The sequence below is a fragment of the Arachis ipaensis genome, chromosome B9, assembly GCF_059453495.1.
Source record: "Arachis ipaensis isolate K30076 ecotype BB chromosome B9, ASM5945349v1, whole genome shotgun sequence".
Lineage (NCBI taxonomy): Eukaryota > Viridiplantae > Streptophyta > Magnoliopsida > Fabales > Fabaceae > Arachis > Arachis ipaensis.
In genome coordinates this window covers 114,309,371-114,316,982 of record NC_142444.1, presented here as the reverse complement: position 1 = coordinate 114,316,982, position 7,612 = coordinate 114,309,371, and positions in this window count along the sequence as shown.

Sequence of the window (7,612 nt, the reverse complement as noted above, 5' to 3'; positions counted from 1 at the left end):
ATTGCAGTACTTGTCCACTAAATTTACTGCATATCTGAAACCATCTGGGCATGGTTCTGTGTGGAAGATAACCGGTCCACCTTCAAGTGTAGGGAAAAATATTTTTTTTCATCTCCTGAGAAGTAGGGGAAGAAACTCAGAATGAAAATTTGGAGTTGAGTGGAAGGAGTGTTGTAGATTGTACAAGTTAAAGAGGAGGGACAAACTTATTCTGAGGTTAATCTCCATACGGGACTAGCACATACAGTTGGAGATCAAAAAATCTTAATTTATACTTAAAAATAGCTATTTATCTATTAATATGTAGAAACAGATATTTTTATTTATGTTTTCGATTGTATTGGATATGTTTTTATTTTCTTTTTTATTTTTATGGATATTTGACAATCTATGTTTTAAATTTACCAAATAATAGGTTTGCTTTTGATTCGGATTCCTTTTAATATTAACCCAAATAATACTAATCCAAAAGGAAGGGATAAATTTTGGGTTAGTCATGATGAAGACACGAATTCACTTATTAAATACAGTTTCTCTAATATTTGAAGATGAACTATTGTGAATTAGTGGTTGAAACAAATTTTATAATGAAAATAAGTTACAAATTGGTGATGTTTTTACAATTTTTTAATTATTTTTTCTTTTATTTTTCATAATTTGTATGGTTATAAATTTTATATTGCGTAAAATTTTCATTAATTAATCACTAATTTTATAGATAGTGAAAATAACACATGAAACTTAAAGACAATATTATTTTATTTTTTCAAGGTTCTAATTTTAACTTTAATTAATTGATTTATTTTTACATAAGGTGTATTTTTTATTGTTAATGTTTCTTAAAAAATTTTAAATTTTATGTTTTTGATTTGCATAATATAATATCATTAATGGAATGCTTGCAACCTTGTCATATATATTTTCATGTATATCCATTTTTGATTCATGAAAATGACTGTGTTGTTATCTATCATGAAATTATCTACTAAATTATATGTTTATTATGTTAATTTTTTTTTATTTTGTTGTTCACCTGATATTTGAAATCAAGTTCAAGAAATTCAAAAAATAAAGTATTAAATTTTCGATAAAAAAATTGATGTTGGTTTTAATGAATATTTTTTAAATTTTTTTTATTTACTTTCTTAATATTAGATTTTTTTACCTAAATAATTTATTTAAGTCTTTTTTTTTCAAGAACTAGAGAAAGCATGTTCAATGTAAGAAAAAAAATATACATGGTTGAAAGTTTCTCTATACAGCTGAAAAATCCTTCTTTCTTTTTTGTTCTGAAGTCTTCGTATATTCATGACAACACTAATTTATTGGTAATTGAAAATAAACAAAAAGTCAATAATTAATTTCATTCCATATTTTCTAGAGTTTATTTTCTATTGGTAAAAATATGGTTTTTGTTTTATTTTTTATGCTTTATATTTTTTATTTATTGTAGTTCCTAATTTTGAATTGATATTGTTCTATTTTTAATTGTTATACATAGTATAGAAGCTGCTGAATATTTCACTAAGTAATCTTAGTGTTCATTGTTAACTAATTTAAAATTTTTAAAATCATTATGTAAATAATTAAAATGATAAATATTTTAACTAATAGAATTAGTACTTGACATCTCATTGAAATTAATACACTAAAAATGAATTATTAGAGTAATTATTATCGTATTATAATTTTATATATAAATATATTATATATTTTTAATTAGATAATTGTTTTTGGATAAAATAATTAAACATATAATATACTGTACTTATGTATAGTTACATGATAAAAATTTTATAAAATACTAAATATGTTTTTTATATGTAATAATTGATTAATGAGTGAATTGTATTTGCAACACACAGTATATATTTTGTTCATTTTTTAGACAATACTTAGATGAATTAAAAGTGAGGGACAAAATTTGGGTTAGCCACGATGAAGACACGAATTGGCCCATTAAATATGGTTTTTCTAATATTCAAAAACTAATTACAATAATTGGTGGTTGGAACAAATTTTACAAGGAAAATAAGTTACAAATTGGTAATATTTTATAGTTTCATAATTTTTTTTCTTTTATTTTTCATAATTTATATGGTCATAAAATTTATATTGTCTAAAATTTTCATTAATTAATCACTAATTTTATAGATAATAAACATAACACATGAAAATTAAAAACAATATTAAAAAATAAACGAAAAGTCAATAATTAATTTCATTCCATATTTTCTAAATTTTATTTTCCATTAGTAAAAATATGTTTTTTGTTTTATTTTTTATGCTTTATATTTTTAATTTGTTGTAGTTTCAAAATTTGAATTGATATTGTTATATTTTTAATTGTTATACATAATATAGACACTATTAAATATTTCAGTAACTAATCTTATTCTTTGTTGTTAACTAATTCAATCTTTTTAAAATCATTATGTAAATAATTAAAATGATAAATATTGTAATCAATGGAGTTAGTACTTAAAAATTTAGGAAAGTTGCAAAACAGAGCCGTTTAGATGCACTAAACCCCCCATTTCCCCATTGTGTATTGCGAGATTATACTGCCCTCCCAACCCAGGAACCCTAGCAACCCATGCAACGGCGCAGCTATCTTCCTCCCTTCACCCTCGCTAGCTCTCGTCCTTCCTATCAACGCCGGCGAGTTGTCTCCGTGACTTCCCTTCAGCCGCTGAATGACTCCCGTCTCTGACGCAAGTTGGGGCTTTGAAGATTAGAGTCATCGTTGCTGCAGCTCTCCACCATCGTTATCATTTCGGCTATGGAAGCACCATCTGTTCCACGGTCGCTGTTCCTCCCTCCGTCGCGTATCTCTGCTTCAGCATCGCCGGTGTCAGCTTGGTTCCACAGGTCCGGTTTCCCCTCTGTTTTGTGTTTCTAGCTTCTGAATTTTATTTTTTAAAACAATAATTGCTTCAGAGTTTGAATTCTTTTATTTAAAAAAAATTAACTTATATCAAGGTTAATCATTGTCAGTTTTATTCTAATTCAATTGAATGAGTTTTGTTTCTTGTCAAACTTGCTAATTCATTTAGTTTTATTTTGTGTTTGAATTTTGTACTTTGTTAATTTTCTATTTCTCTAATAAGTTGATGTTGTACTTTATAAACTGATAGGGTGCTTTTAGTCTCTGATTTTTAATTTACTGGCATTTTGCAGGAACAATATTCACATTCCTAAGCCTAGGCATGTTGCTTGGGTTCTTGAGGTCTTTCGGGAACTTTGCAAAACAAAATTCTTGTGGCTGCAACTTTCAACAATCGAGGTGATTTGCTTAACAAAACGATGAATTTAAGATTTTGGTCATGTGTTGAAATTAATATCCAATGATCTTTTGCACGCAGTGGTTGATTAGTGCACCAGTACTGGACCTTCCCGACTTTTGCAATTTGATTCAGCTGCAAGTCAATTTTCATAGTTTCCAGAGTAGTTTTCTAAAAGACTTACTTCACAATTGTCCTAATCTTCAAGCTCTATAAGTATATATATCTGACGTATGGTTGATCCCATCACTTGAACTTTTTGTATATTTGCAATTTGTTTGCATCTTTTTACTTGACTTGTTCCGTGTTTTCAGTTCATGGATGACTGGTGCGGGTCTTACCTGAACTCCGATAAACGCAACGGTTGGACACATCGACTTTGCATTCCTAACTGCATTATATTGCATTTGAACACTATTGAACATCGAGGATATCTAAACACTCCAGAGGAGCATGAATTTACTGCATATCTTTTACAAAGAGGGCTTATGTTAAAGACAATGAGAATTCACGCTAAATATAGCCTAGAATCAAGATCTGAAATTTACGAGACCCTATTTGAAATACAAAGGGGCTCTAGCATGTGCCGACTTGAAGTAAACTAACTGATCACCATTCACCTGTGGTAAGGACTTTGTTGATGTATGCTCTCGGCTCTCTGCTGAACTATATGTTTCTTTTGCATCAATGGTTACATGAATTATCAGTAATAAGATAATGATGAATATTTGCAATTAATCTGAGTGGTTTTTCATATAAACATCATAGAGAACATATGGGTGGTTTATCCTCATCCATATTGTGATATGGTCATGTCACATGTGGCTATTTATATGCTATAAATATCTCTCAGCATTTGCTAATGACTAATGGATTTTTCTGAAGAGTATGCATGCTTTTATAATCTAACCTATTGTATTTATATGTTCATTTCTGCATTTAGTTATACTATTCTTCTTTTTTCCAATAAATGCTGGATTTTTTTGCTATTTAAAATGGTTTTTCAATTGTGTGTTCATTAACTTTGTGCTAAAGGACTTTTTCTATTGCTGGTCCTGCTGGAAAGTATTTTCCTACCCTCTTCTCTGTTTTACTAATTTGACATGCCTGGAAAATTTTACAAATTAGTAGGTTAGTTGAAAACTTGAAATTTGAGGCTTGAAATCTGAAACCTCCTATATTCAATTTTTCTTTTGTTGTTAACAATTTATTAGGTAAACTATTCTGTTTTGAACTTGCAATTACAACAGATATGATAATGATAATGATAATGCTATAATATAATTAATTGATTATTATTGTTTTGTGTGTTTATCATGGAAGAAGTTGTTGGATATATTTATACAGACAAGCATTTCTATTGCTCTGAAAAGTTACAGAGGATTGAACACAGCTACTTTTTATCAGGTTTTGGATCAATTGAGTGCTTGGAAGAGTATTTGGTATAAATGATTTTTTTATTGTGTTATTTTTTGCAAAACTATGTGCTAGAGTCAAAACCACTCACTATATATTTTTCTTAGACTAAATTATAATTTTATTTCTCATAAAATTCAATTTATTTACAAAATCATTTTTGGAAAAAAGGGATATTTTAAGTTTTCAAATGTCATCTTAATTTGATAGAATTTAAAATTTTATTTTGTACTTAAAAATAATTCATATATTTAATTCTTTTTTTTTTGGTTGTGGGTTAATTAAAAATTTTATTCTAGAGTATAAAAAAATTCACCAACAAAACGTAAAAAAAGCAAAGGCCCCTCCCTTCTCTCTCCCCCACACGCAATGAAAAAAAAGGAACCTCAAAAGAAGTAACTGAGTGACCGTCTGTCATCTCTCTCTGGTGTCTCATGTCACTCAACCTAAAAATCCCACCACCCAACATTTTCAGTGTTAAACCCCATATCCTCCTACAAATTACGGAGCTCTCGTCCTCTGCGGTGTCTCCAGACGCCTCTGATTCTTACAAAAGAGAAATCTCCGGCAGTTTCTCGGCAAATAGTGCTCTTGCTTGGGCTCTTGAGAGATCCAGAATATATAGTTTGTCCAATGAGTAAGAGACGTGATGATGAGGTAAATCTTCTGACAACCAAAGAACACTTTAAATTTTTGCCCTAATCGTTGCACTCTCAACACGTTCTTCTGTTCACTCTTTTTTCTTTTGCTCTTCTTCTCATTTTTTGGTAGCTTGCCTTTCGGTAATTTGATCAACTAAAGTTTTGGCTTCTGAAAATATCGAGTTAATATGTTTATGTGAATGTGCTGAGTTCAAATATCCTTTGTGATTATTTTCTTCCTAAAAGTAACATTTTTGTTTGTCTGACATGTTACTGGATATTAATATGAACCAATATAAGATATTGTCATATATTTGGACATGCATGTTGTTAGGATTTGGTTGAATTAGTCTCACATTGCTCAGGATAGCAAATGGAGTGGGTGGCCTAGGCTATAAATATGAGGCTAAGTTCTCCATTTGTTTTTGGCACCAGTCAGAAACACTTTAAGCTTGTATCTGATTTTTCTTTTCCTCTGTACTCTTTATTAGAGAGTGTTGTGAGATGTAGTTAGATATTTGCTTTGAGAGAGTGTGGGTGTACTAGGATGCCGGTGAGAGAAAGAAGTCTATGTGTTGTAACAATTTTCACATAGTGATATTCTCTGGTTGTCATTTGACAACGGCCGTGGTTTTTTCTCCGGTAATTGGAGTTTCCACGTTAAATTCTTGTGTTGTGATTGTGTCTATTTTATTTCTCTGTCAAAGGTGTTTTCTCAAGGGGGAATGGTGTATTATTCCCAACACATGTATTATTCAAGGAAACCTTGGTTCTCAATTTAAAAAGAAAAAAAAAGAAATATTTGATTTCTAAAACAAGGCATGTTTCATACTTGGTTGAATGCAACATCTTATTCTTATTAACTTCTTTTTTTTTATGCTTTTTGTTACCAGGTTTTGAGATATAGATAGGAGCTAATTTTGATGATCATCCTGTTTATTAAGCCACATTTAAGGTAACATACTAAAATATAACATAATAACATGAGAGAAGTTTAAATGATAATAACAGAAAATTTTTTTTCTTATTAATTTTTTTTACCAGTTATTTGATTCTGTTTCATTGAGGTTGTATTGGCTGTGTCAAATTCACTAAATTGGTATTACTATGTTGTATCCAATAAGAAAAAATATTGAACAAATAATTTAATACATTTTTAACACTAAAAAAAATCATCCTAAAGATAGGAGAAAGTTACTAATTTGGAACTATTAGGCACCTTATTAGTCAAAACTTTGTAATTAAGGATTGTAAAATATCTTAATATTTATACTTGGTTACTCTTTTTGTTACCATGCATCGTTATTTTTTTCCCTGCTCTAGTTTTTCCAGTCTGGAGGATTATATATTTTCATGCAATACTCTTATTCTTTTTTTTTTTGTCTGTGTCTTTTCAGATAGTTGAAATAGGTTTTTTGCGCATTATTTTCCTACGATGAGTCTTGTTGCACGTAGAAAAGATCACAAAAGGTCGAGATTATAGTGTTTTTCTTTTCTATTAAGGATTTCTTGTTATGTATGTTGTAAAGATACTGAGTTGAGTTAATTTAGGCGTTTCTTTGGCACAAGAGAGCATTGGTGAAATGATAAAGAAAAAAGAATTATGTTTCGTGCATACAGAGGACGGGTACATATTTAGATTAATATATAATTTCTATTTTTTTATGGCCACGTGATCAACGCATAAATCATATATGTCTGAATTAATAAAATTAATGATAAAAAATTAAACGTATGTGATAAGTCTCTTTTTTTAGGATGATGTTTTGGTTCTAGAGATAATAGTTGCTAGATATGGGGTCGAGCTGAAACATGAAATTGTTCTAATTGATCTTTGTGACAATTGTATCAAGCTTAAATTAAAAAAACCGGGGAAACAAAATTTGGATACCTTCCGATGAAATAGATAAGTTATTTGCTTTCTATAAGTTCAAGAGCATGGTCAAGATCGATTTAATGTATGTCACAAGTGGCATATTTTTTGTGGCTCCTATGGATTGGTGAAATAATCCAATTTATATGGATTGTTATGCATTTCATTACGTTAAAGATATTATTGATATATCTTTGTTAAGAGTAATTCAAGATGAGTTGGGGTTGAACTACTTTGATGGATTGGATGATGTTGCATATGGTATAGAAGATAATGGGATGCATGAAAATATGAAAAGGTTAGAGTTTACAGTTTTTCTTTTTTTTTTAATTCTTAATTATTCTTAGTTTTATACATCTTATATTTTAATTACTATATTTATAAACATATTTATTTCA